The following is a 13,222-nucleotide window of genomic DNA, read 5'->3' as shown; positions in this document are numbered from 1 at the left end:
ATTGTAGCCTAATTTATACATACCAAATGCACAATGAGGGGGTTTTTTTAATGTTTTTGCTGCTTTATTGAACCATAATTGACATATAATAAACTGCACATATTTAAAGTGTAGATTTGATCATTTAGAGCATATGAATACATACAATCAGCACCACAATAAAGGTAAGAAAAACACCCATAACCCCCAGTGTTTCCTCCTGGCCCTTTATAATTCTCCCTCAACTCTCCCACTCACCTTGTGTGGTTGGAGGCAGCCACTGACTTGATTTCCACCACAATAGATGAGTTTACATTTTCTAGAATTTTATATAAATGGAATCATACACTATTTTTTTGGGCCTCGCTTTTAAAAAAATTTGTATCATAATTTTTCTATAGATTTTATTTTTAAGGAATCTCCACATCCAACATGGGGCTTGAACTTACAATCCTGAGATCAAGAGTTGTATGCTCCACAGGCACCCCTTCAAACTCAGCATCATAATTTCAAGATTCACCTATGGTATTGTATTACTAATTTACTTTTTATTGCTGCCTTATACTACACAGTAGGGTTGTACCACTTGTCTTCATCCTTTTGCTTGTCGGTGGCCATTTGAATTGTTTCCTGCTTTGAGGTACCATAAATAAAGCTTCTGTGAACATTTGTGTGTGGCTTGATGAGTTGTTGGTTTTTTAAAAGATTTATTTATTTATTTGAGAGAGGAGAGAGTGGCACACCTGGGTGGCTCAGCGGTTGAACATCTGACTTCAGCTCAGGGCCTTAACCCCCGGGGTCCCGGGATCAAGTCCTGCATTGGGCTCCTTGCAGGGAACCTGCTTCTCCCTCTGCCTGTGTCTCTGCCTCTCTCTCTCTGTGTGTGTGTCTCATGAATAAATAAATAAAATCTTTTAAAAAAGAGAGAGAGAGAGGAGAGAGAGTACATGCAAGCAGGGGAAAGGGCAGAGGGAGAGGGAGAGAATCTCAAGCAGACTCCCTACTGAGCATGGAGCCCATAGGGGGCTACATCCCAGGACCCCAAGATCATGACCAGAGACAAAATCAAGAGGTGGATTCTTAACTGACTGAGCCACCCAGGTCCCCTGCATGTTGAGTTTTATCTATGTATGCATGTGTGTAACTATCACCCAGGTCAAGATATGAAATATTTCCAGCACCCCAGAAGTTCTCTTGTGCCAGGTCATACTCCCTCAATGGTGATTGCTGTTCTGACACTCGCCATAAATCAACTATGTTTGTTCTAGAACTTCATATAAATGGAATTAAACAGAAATGCAGCACATTTTCTTTTGTGTCTTATTTCTTTTGCTCAATATCATGGTTCTGGGGACTCCTGGGTGGCTCAGTGGTTGAGCATCTGTCTTCAGTTCAGGTCATGATCCCTGGGTCCCAGGATCGAGTTCTCCATCGGGCTCCCAGAGGGAACCTGCTTCTTCCTCTGTCTGTGTCTCTGCCTTTCTCTCTGTGTCTCTCATGAATAAATAAATAAAATCTTAAAAAAAAAAAACCATCATGGTTCTGAGATTAACCTGGATTATCCCCTACAACCACAGTTCATCCTCTTTTTTGCTATTATCCCACTGTATGGACACACCACAAAGTTTATCACATTCTCCTGGTTTTTTGTTTGTTTGTTTGTTTGTTTGTTTGTTTTCACATTTTCCTGTTCATAGAAATGTGGGCTACTCCTAGGTTTTGGCTATTACAAATAAAGATGCTATGAATATCTGTGTACAGTATTTTTACAGACACATCCTTTCTTCCTGGTGCTTGAGTATAGCTAGGAGTGGAATTTCTGGTTATAGGGGAAGTATGCTTATTGCTAGAAACTGCCAAACATTTTTTCAAAATAGTTGTCCATTTCGTGCCCCCACCAACAATGCAGGAGAATTTCAGTTGCCCCACCTTCTTGCCAACATTTGGTATTGTTAAGCCTTTTGAGTTTAGCCTTGCAACTGACAAGTGCATGGTGGTTTTGTTTTGCGTTTCCTTTATGACTAATGGTATGGAGTATTCTTTCCATGTGATATTGGATTTCATTTTACATTTAAAGGCTGTGATATTATGAAACATGCTTGATGAAAGACATTCAACTACAGTGTGTAAAGCCCATAAAAGAAAATTTTGTCTTAATCTCCCAATTTGCTCTCCCTGTCATTAGTTAAGTTTATTATATAGCCCACACAGATATAATTGTATACACACACATACATTTATGTTTTTAACCCCCCACACACAAATCCTCATTTTATTGAACATATATTTTTTTCAAAAGATTTTTATTTATTTATTCATGAGAGACACAGAGAGAGAGAGGCAGAGACACAGGCAGAGGGAAAAGCAGGCTCCATGCAGGAAGCCCGATGTGGGACTTGATCCCAGAACTCTGGGATCATGCCCTGAGCTGAAGGCAGATGCTTAACCGCTGAGCCACCCAGGCATCCCTTATTGAGCATATATTATGTGCAGATTTTACGCTAAGGGACTGATATGCAGTAACTATGATAATTGGAAGAGGAGACTGGGGCCCAGAGAGGTTAAGGCAGTTGCCAAGGTCACACAGCTCATAAGTGGCATTGTCTGTACTTGAACCCAGGTTTCTGTCTTCAGAACTCCGGGTGGATTAACTGAGATGCTATCCTCTTACCTTAGATACACTTACTCATTTATTCATCCAACAGGTATTCTTAGAGCCCATGTCAGGCTCTTCCTTGCCTCTCAGATCAGAGCCACAGCTGGGCTGAAGAATTAGGTCTAATATAATTTAGGGAGAAAGGGGTGTGATGGGAGATGTAGAGGGGGCTGGTCTGACCCACATTTTGGGTCAAGAAAGGGTCTAGGAGTAACTCCTGAGGGATGTGTCAGATGCCCACAGGAGAGAGGGTCAGACTGCAGAAACAGCACAGGTGCAAGGGGGTGCACGTGAAGGGAGCCCATCTCTTCCCTGAGATGTGTGGGGATTGAGAGGAGGCAGGTGAGGTGGAGGATGCCAGCAGCCAGACCTCATGGCCACCTTAAGGAGCCTGGCCCCATCCTGAGCCTGAGCGTAAAGGGCTGGAGTCATGATTTTCAGATTCCAGGGATTTAGGTTTTAATTTCCTTCCATCGCCATCCTACAAGATTCTCCTGCAAGGAGCACAGTGTCCCGGTGACTTGGAGGCCACCCAAGCACCTTGTCCACAGCTGTTCCCAGAAGCAGATGCTCCTGCTGTGGGCTTCAGGCCGCCTCCTCAGTCTGGAAGGATCTTGTTGCCCCCTGGCGGTGGCAGCTGGGACATGGCTGTGGAGGGAAATCCAAATTCTTCAGGGCCTGGGGAAAGGCCTACCGGGAGAGGAGTGGTCCCATTCTTCCCCCAGACCTCTCATCCTAATCAGCACCCGCCCCCTGCCTCCGCCAGTTGTTCACCTGGGGTCCACTCTCGAGCCCTCTGTCTCTCATTCCCTTCCTCTTTGCTCTTCTCTGTGGCTCCCTCAGGCACCACTACTCTAGTCTACACAGAAACCAGAGCCGTCTTTTTATTATTATTAAATAAAAGTTATATATAATAAATTGTACGAATCCTAAATGCATAGCTTGATCGATTCTTATATACGTGATCATGCATGTAACACCCACCTAGATCAAGACACAGAACATTTCCAGCCCTGGAAACCCATCTGGTCGCCTCCCCTCACAGATAACCTATATTCCAATCTCTACCACCTCAGACCCATTTGACCTGTTGCCACCTGCAAAGAAAAGGAGTCACCATATAATGGGTACTCTTCTGCTTCTCACTTGCTATGGTTCATGTTACACCTTTGGGGTTTAACTATGATGTTGTGTGTATTTATTCCATTGTATTACTGAGCTATCATTTATCCATTCTACTGTTGAAGAGCATTTGAGTTGTTTCCCATTGGAGGCTAGTAAGAATAAACTGCTATGTATATTCCAGTACAAGTCTTTGGTTGACATAAACACTCATATCAATTAGGCACGTGCCTGGAGGTAGAGCTGTTGGGTTGCCAGGCAGGCAGAAGTTTAGCCAAATAGTTTCTGAAAACAGGCGTACCAATTCCCAGTCCACTCATAATGGAGGAGACTACAGCCATTTTTTGAACTTTTTATTTGGAAATAATTTCAAGCTTATAGAAAAGTTGTAAGAATGATAATAGTACAAACGGCACATTTGTACATCCTTTGCTCAAACTATTATTTCATATCATGGGGAGATAGAACTACTATATATACACACCCATTTGTACGCATATTGTAAGAATGTATAGATATAAACACATAAGATTATACATGTATGGGTGTTATATAACATTCTTACATGTAAAAAAACATTCTTACATGTATCTGTATATGTATATGCATGTATATAACTTGTCCTGAATTATTAAAGCATATGCTTTATTTTTTAAAGATTTTATTTATTATTCATGAGAGACACAGAGAGAGGCAGAGATGTAGACAGGGGGAGAAGCAGTCTCCCCACGGGGACCCCAATGTGGGACTCGATCCCAGGACCCTGGGATCATGACCTGAGCCAAAGGCAGATGCTCAACCACTGAGCCACCCAGGCGACCCTTAAGCATAGACTTTAAACTTCATGGTTCTTTATACCTAAACACTCCAGTGTATTTTGTAAGCATAAGGATATTTTCCTACATAGCTACAGCATAGGTAGCAACTTCAGTGGAATTAATGCTAATTCAATACTTTTATTTAAGCCACTACTCACATTCTTTTTTTTTTTAATTTTATTTATTTGAGAGAGAGAGAGAGAGAGAAAACACGAGTGGGAGGGGCAGAAGGAGAAAGAATCTCAAGTAGGCTCTACGCTGAGCGAGGAGTCTGACACCAGGGCTCCATCCTACTACCATGAGATCACGACCTAAGCTGAAACCAAGAGTCACACACTCAACCGGCTACACCATGCAGGTACTGCAACCACTCACATTCTTATTTGTTAGTTGACTCAGTAGCACCTTGCATTCTCCCCTTACCATATGGGATCCAGTCTGAGATCAGGCATTGCACTTAGCTGTCAGGTCTCTGCAGGTTCTTTCAACTAGCAACATTCCAGAACTTTCATTTGCTTTTATGACTATAGCAGTCATTCTCAATTGGGGGCAACTTTTGCCCTCCAGGGCACATTTGACAATGTCTGGAGACACTTTGGGTAGTCATGACTGACAGTGTACTACTGGCCTCTACTGGTGGAGGGTAAGGATGCTGACAAACATCCTACAATGCACAGGACAGCCCCCCTGCAGCAAAGAATTGTCTGGCCTAAAATATGAATAAGTTGTCAAACCATATATTAGAGTGATCCTTTAAAAAAACATGAATTACATCTTAGCACCTTCCTCTTAAATCCCTCCAATGGAAGGAGCAATGGCTTTCCATTGCTCTTGGAATAAAATCCAAGCTCTTTATCTCAGCCAGCTGTTGTGACATGGCCTCAGGCCTCATATCCTCCCTCGTTCTTCCTTGTTCACTGTGTTCCAGCCACACCAATTTGTCTGTTCCATAAAAGTGCCCAGGTTAATCCTACCCCAGGACCTCTGCGCTTCCTGTTTTCTCTATCTGGAACACTCTTCTCCCAATATCCACTTGGTAGATTCCTTAGATTCAAGTCTCATCTCAAATGCTCCATCTTCAGGTTGCCTGGCAATACAGATTCCTTCATGCCGTCACCCTGCTTCATTTTTTTATGACACTTTTTATTATCTGAAATGATCTTGTTTATTTAATTACATGTTTATTGTCGTCTTCCTCATCAGAGTGAACACCACCCAGGGGCAGGAACTTTTAACCATTTTCTTCACTACTATATCCCCCACCACCACCTAAAACGGGTCCTATCACATTAGGTAGACATGCACCAATTTTGCTGAGTGACAAATAGTGATTATGAGAATCAGTTTTAAGTCAGGTAGACCTTAGATTGAATGTTGTTTTATCTTGTGCTTGAAAGACATTCAATATTGGGATACCTTTTCAAGAACATTAATACATCCTATATAAATGTCAGGTTACAATGTAAAGATTTTTTTTAAGATTTATTTATTCATGAGAGACACACAGAGAGAGGTGGAGACACAGGCAGAGGGAGAAGCAGGCCTCCCACAGGGAGCCCGATGCGGGACCCAATCCCAGATCCTGGGATCAGGCCCTGAGCCGAAGGCAGATGCCCAACCGCTGAGCCACCCATCTCTACAATGTAAAGATATAACAAAATTCTTTGTGTATCTTCAGTGTTCATTCTAAAGGGCTACTTCAGGCAGCAGGTGGCTCAGCAGTTTAGCTCCGCCTTCAGCCCAGGGCCTGATCCTGGAGACCCAGGATCGAGTCCCACATCGGGCTCCCTGCCTGGAGCCTGCTTCTCCCTCTGTGTCTCTGCCTCTCTCTCTCTCTCTCTCTCTGTGTGTGTGTGTGTGTGTGTGTGTCTTTCATGAATAAATAAAATCTTTAAAAATATAAATAAAAATAAAGGGCTACTGTCCCAGATACTCTCTTTAGACTGTCTGATCATCAGGTGGAAGTGGCTGTTTATGTACAAGTCATCCCTTCCCTACTTGCTCTCAGCCCTGCTGACGTGATTGTGAGCTGCCACCATTTCTGCATTCTGTAGAACGTCGGTCAGCAGCAAAATTTTATTTTTGTCACATCCCTCTCCTTGCCCTTGAAACACAGTTCAAATGGAGTCCTTATGGTGAAAGTTGCAATATTCAATGTCCTTTTGGTATAATCCTTTCTCAAACAAAGAGCCCTAGCCCTGTCACCTGAAATAAAACAAGCTTGAGACTATCTGCTGGCTCAGTTAGGGGAAACAGACCCCATATTTCCCCTGTAGAATGTTTCCAGTTTCCAGGAGTGAAGGTATCTCTTACACTAACCTTTTTTCTGAAGTAACCCCTCTGGTTGTTGAGAACTCCAATCAAGGTCACCTCAGAGCGTGAGTTTTTAAGGAGTCCTAAAGTATGACAACCATTTTTGGGGTTACTCATTGTCTCTCTCTGTTTGTGTGCTAAATTACTCCGCCGTGTACTATTTTAGTGTTTTGGGAAAATGAAAAACAAAATGTGTTATTTAGCATAACTTACTTGATAACTGCCTAAAGGCAGAGATCCTCTGTCTATTAACATAGCACCTGGCATAGAGGAGTTGGGATGGAAGAAGGGAGGAAAAGAGGGAGAGTTGGAGGGTTTTGCCTGTGTTCTTAAAAAGAGGATGAGATTCTCTCATAAGATGCCAGTGCTGGGTTGGGGACGGAAATGAGACTAGGATTGAAGATTCCAGGTTTTAGGAATATAAGGTAATGGAAATGGGAAATAAATGACGTACTAGTCTAGGGTGCAAAATTTAAGGGTGGGGGGTGTATGTGCCAAAAATCTCAGTAATCAAGATAAAGAATAGTTTAATGAAGTATTTTTTATAAAGATTTTATCTATTTACTTTAAATTAGTCCTTTTTAAAAGATTTTATTTATTTTTTCATGAGAGAGGCAGAGACACAGGCAGAGGGAGAAGCAGGCTCCTTGCAGGGAGCCTGATGTGGGTGGGACTCGATCCCAGGACCCCTGGATCATAACCTGAGCTGAAGGCAGACTCTCAACCACTGAGCCCCCAGGTGCCTCCTATTTATTTTTTAAAGATGTATTTATTTTAGGGCAGCCCCGGTGACCCAGTGGTTTAGCGCCACCTTAGGCCCGAGGTGTGATCCTGGAGACCCAGGATCGAGTCCCACATCAGGCTCCCTGCATGGAGCCTGCTTCTCTCTCTGCCCCCGCCCCCCCCATCTCTGTCTGTCATGAATAAATAAATAAAATCTTAAAAAAGAAAGATTTATTTATTTTAGAGAGAGAAGCGAGTGGGGGGAGGGGGGAGGGAGAGAGAGAAGCTCAGACTCCCTGCTGAACACAGTCTCACGTGGGGCTTGATCTCACCACCCTGAGATCATGACCTGAGCCAAAACCAAGAGCCAGACACTTAACCAACTGAGCCCACAAGCACCCCAAGATTTTATTTATGTGAGAGAGAGACACAAATGAACACAAGCAAGGGGAGAGGCAGAAGGGAAGGGAGAGGGACAAGCAGACTCCACACTGAGTAGAGAGCCCGACATGGGGCTCGATCCCAGTACCCTGAGCTTATGACCTGAGCCAAAGACAGACATCTAACTATCTGAGCCACCCAGGTGCCCCATTGATGAATTATTTTTAAATAAAAATTAATGTCAAAAATTCCATGATGAACAAAATATCAAAAATTTAAACAAAACCAGGACCTGAGGCAAAAGGAAAAATACCAATCCCCTCATAGCCCTGGCCCTCAAGATCCTGCTGTTCCTCTCTTCAACCTGCAGGTGGTAGGGTCAGCTTCCTTTTAGAAAAATACCTTCTCTTGGCTTTTGCTTTCCGGATCTGTAGAACTGGTGCTTCAAGTCCATGCTGACCTGGTAGGTGGGTGTCTATGAAACTGGGTAAGTCCCTTCCCTCTCTGGACTTCCATTTTTCTACCTGTAAAGGGCTAGGAGCTCAAATTTCATTTCTAGCTCACACTTCTCAGCCATGTGTTCTCATTCACCCTCATTCTCCTTGCCATGCCATTTGGAATGTCATTGTTTTCCATTTAGAACCCAATTGTGGACTCCCTTTCATCTTCCTCTGGTTGATAGAATGCTCAATTATAGGAAATCTGTGATTTTGCAGAAGGGCAGAAGCTCCACTGTCCAAACTATTATACCCTTCCCAATGTGTGGAGCATGGTACGGGATGCAATGCTTAAATAACATGGTTGTGGTTTTTTGTTTGTTTGTTTGTTTCTGGTTAGAAAGTTATTTGTGTTTTTTCTTCTTTAGTTTATTTATGTAATAAATTGGCCATGTTTCTAGTGATGAAATCTCTTATTCTCGGGGATGGGGGAGGGACCCAAAAGTGAAAATGATCTACAGTTTTCTTCTTTCATTTTTAAAGATTTTACTTATCTGAGAGGGAGAAAGAGAAAAAGAGCACTCCCATGAGCAGAGGGGAGCAGCAGAGGGAGAGGGAGAAGCAGATCCCTCACTGAGCAGGGAGCCCAATGCAGGGCTTGATCACAGGATTCTTAGATCATGAACTGAGCCAAAGGCAGATGCTTAACTGACTGAGCCACTCAGGTGCCCCAGAGATACATTTTTTAAAATGTACTAAGGAATAGTGTTTGATGTTCGCATTTCACCTTTCAAATAGCTGAGCAAGAAAATTTTAGGTGTGGAGTGTGTCTGTGTCTACAGAAGAGCAGGGCCACTACGAGTGACTTGGAATCAGTAGGCTGGTAATAGGTCTAGGCTTCATGCAGTTGTGGGTGCTGGTGGGACAGACTGTGCAAGGCCTCTATACCTGTCAGTTGTTGGAGAGAAGGCAGTGACGTGTGAGGGCTAGGACACAGTAGAGCCACATCTGTCACCCTCTTCAGCCTCAGTGACACAGGTGACCTGCAGGAGTACTGGTGTCCTTTGCCATGGCTGCACACCTACCTGATTCCAGTACTCAGACAAGTCAAAGGAGAGGACCCGGCAGAAACCAGGGAGACTATAGACCCAGGATGCCCAGAACCAACAAGGCAAGTTGGCAGATCAATGACAGCCACATGCCAGCTAAGCAAGAGCCTAAAGCCTTCCATCAAATCTCAGAACATAAAGAATGTCTGCTCTTTCCACATCTTGAGCAAATTGATTCTGTGGCCAGCTCAACTTGGAACCACACAGGGGAGAGAATTCTAGGAGTCTTGGTTCCAGCTAAGTCGACATAGGACAAAGTAGAGCATGAATGTGTGTGTGTGTGTGTGTGTGTGTGTGTGTATGTGTGAGAGAGAGAGAGAGAGAGAGGGAGCACACGTGACAAAAATTGGTGAATCTCTCCCTCTGCCTGTGTCTCGGCCTCTCTCTCTGTCTCTCATGAATAAATAAAATCTTAAAAAAAAAAGAAACTGCATGTAATAATAGTATCTAGCACACTATCTATATTCAGATTTCTCTAATTGTCCCAATAATGTCTTTATAGCTGTTTTTTTTCTTTTTTAACTCTTTTTAAACTCTTTTTTAAAATCTAATCAAGAAGCTTCCAGTGCATTTGGTGTCATATTTCTTTAATTTTTAAAAAAGATTTATTCATTTATTTCAGGGTGGGGGGCACAGGGGAGACTCTGAAGGTGACTCTGAGCTGGGCTCAGCGCAGGGCTTGAGCTCACAACCCTGAGATCACAACCTGAGCAGAAACCAACAGTCAGACCCTTAACCAACTGAGCCCCCCAGGTGCCCCAATATTTCTTTGCTTTTTGTTTTTTTTTTCTTCTTTTTAAAGGTTTTATTTATTTATTCATGAGAGACATAGAATGAGAGGCAGTGACACAGGCAGAGGGAGAATCAGGCTCCATGCAGGGAGCCCAATGTGGGACTGGATCCTGGGTCTCCAGAATCCGGCCCTGGGCTGAAGGCGGCGCTAAACCGCTGAGCCACCAGGGCTGCCCTCCTTTACCTTTTTTTTTTTTTTTCCTCCTTTACTTTTTGAATCTGGAACAGTTCTGTCTCTTTTTCCTTCTCTATCATGACTTTGGTGTTTTGTTTTGTTTTTTTAAGAGGCCAGCTCAATTGTCTTGTAGTAAGTCCCACCATCTTGATTTTTCAGTTTATTTCTTTAGGATTAGATTCAGGATAAATATTTTGGGTTACAATGCTAAACAACTGATGTTACATATTTCCCTTTGCGTCATCTTAGAAGGCATTTAATGTTAATTTGTCCTATTTTTTTTGTCCTATTTTTTTTAAGATCTTATTTTTAAGTAGTGTCTACACCCAACACAGGGCTTAAACTCACAATTCAGAAATCAAAAGTCACATGCTCTATGGACCGAGCCACCCAGGTGCCCAGTGCGTCCTATTATTACCCCCCTTCTGGGATGCAATCTTCAGTGGTTCTCAGTCTGCTAAAATTTTCTACTTCTTAAGTCAATTTTGATAATTTATATATTGCAAAAAAACCTATTAACTTTTGTTATTCCAATTTATTATCATAATATTTAAAAATGATTAATAACATCCATATCTGTGTTTGTATCCTAATGTCACATATTTTTACTTTTTTCTCTTTGCTTTCTCTCTTTGGACTTACCTTTAGGGATCCCTGGGTGGCGCAGCGGTTTAGCGCCTGCCTTTGTCCCAGGGTGTGATCCTGGAGAACCAGGATTGAATCCCACATCAGGCTTCCGGTATATGGAGCCTGCTTCTCCCTCTGCCTCTCTCTCTTTGTGACTATCATAAATAAATAAAAAAATAAAATAAAGAGGACTTACCTTTAGTTAAGATTTCTTTCTTTTTATTTGTCTTTTCAAACTGATCTTTTCAAACAATTTTTATTTATTCTCTTAGTATTTTTTCCCATTTCATTAATGTCCACTTTCATCCTATTTTTCTCTCCTTTTATTTTACTGGTTTTTCTAATTTCTTAGATCGAATCCTTGATTCACTGACTTTGATTCTTTTATAAATAACAGCATTTAAGACTGCTAATGTTCATCTGAGTACAACTGTAACTGTGTCCCATGGGGTTTTAGTATAAAGAATTCATTTCATTTCCTTTTTGAGGTATTTTTAACAATAAAGGTGTACTGTCTTACTTGTGTAATGAAAAGTGAAGAAAAAAAAAAACGCAAACCCACATAGTCCAATTACACCATTCCAGGATTTCTCTGCTGCAGGTAGAGGAGCAAATGCAGGAGTCAGGTGATGGGCACAGTGGTAGCAGAGGATTTGGAGACAGGTACTCTTTCAGCATGAGCTTCAGAAGTTGGGACAGCAGTGTTGGGGAGGGGAAGGTGGTAAGGTATGGATCTCATAGAAAAACTGCAAATGGCAAGAGATTAACTTCAGAGTAAAAGAGGTTTGTTTGTTTTGTAAGCAGTCAAAGAAAACACCAAGGGAGGGATGCCTGGGTGGCTCAGTCAGTTAAGTGGCTGCCTTCAGCTCAGGTCATGATATCAGAGTCCTGGGATGGAGACCCAAGTCAGGCTCCCTGCTCAGCGGGGAACCTGCTTTTCCCGCCCCTCCCCCTACTCACGCTCTCTTTCTCTCTCTCTCTCTCTCTCTCTCTCTCTCTCTCCAATAAATAAATAAATAAATAAATAAATAAATAAATAAATAACACCAAGGAAAAAAAGGCAAGCTGTAACCCATCATGCAGAATGCAAAGCTCGGTCTCCTTCATGAGGCCCCATCAGTGGGAAGGTTGGGGGTGTGGGGGGCTATTTGTAGCCTTCCAGTGAATCGGGGCAGAGAATGACTTATAAATATGCTCCAACAGCTCTTGGTGGTCATGCTTTGGCCATGGAAGGCGGCAGACATTTTTAGGCCCTTGGGGTGGGATGTCGAAAACAGATGGCTTTGATTGTTGGGAATCCATTCAGCCAAATAACTGCTATTTTTGTTTTGTATATGAAACATCTGCTCAAACAGCTCCTCTGGTACACAGGGTGTGGCTGCAATGTGTTTAAGGGAGGATTATCCACAGCTAGGGGAAGGGTCCCAGCCTGGAAGGAAGACAGGGAGGGAGTTCGGGGGTCATGAAGACCCCACCAGGGACCCCACACAGGGACACCCAAAAGGTCTGGGCAGTAAGTCCTGAACTTTGGATCAGCGGACCCAGGACCCAAAGCCTGCCTCACCTGCTGGCCTGATGACAGGCCCCTGAGATCCTTCTAAGGGTGGCCAGCTGCGGAGGAGGGGAGCCAGGTCCCCAAGATGGACTCCCTTGTCTACCTGCTTCTTGACTCCAGAGAGCTGGAGACACCCAGTGTGACTCAAGACAAGGAACCCAGGGCCCAGGTTAGGCATAAATGGGAGGTAGGAAACTAATATCTAGAGGGACAGAGGGACAGGCCTGGACCACTCAGCATGGCAGGGCCAGACTCTGAGTGCTGGACTCCTGGCTTCCCCAAAGCTGAGTGTCACACTGAGGCTGAACCAGGGTGGGGAGGGCTCTGGGCCCTGACTCTCTGTGCGGTAAGATTGGAAGACAGTCAGGGAGAGGGATGAGTGGGGAGGAGCAAAGGTAGGAAGATAGTAGACCGAGAGGAGAAAGAGGGAGGAGGGGCGTGGAGATGAGGCAGGAAGCAGAGGGGGCCAGGGAGACAGCCATTGTTTAATTTGAGTGAGGAGGGGAAGGCATCCCTGCTTTTTTTAGGCTATTGA

Source organism: Nyctereutes procyonoides, unplaced genomic scaffold (assembly GCF_905146905.1).
Source record: "Nyctereutes procyonoides isolate TBG_1078 unplaced genomic scaffold, NYPRO_anot_genome, whole genome shotgun sequence".
Lineage (NCBI taxonomy): Eukaryota > Metazoa > Chordata > Mammalia > Carnivora > Canidae > Nyctereutes > Nyctereutes procyonoides.
This window is presented reverse-complemented; position numbering follows the sequence as displayed.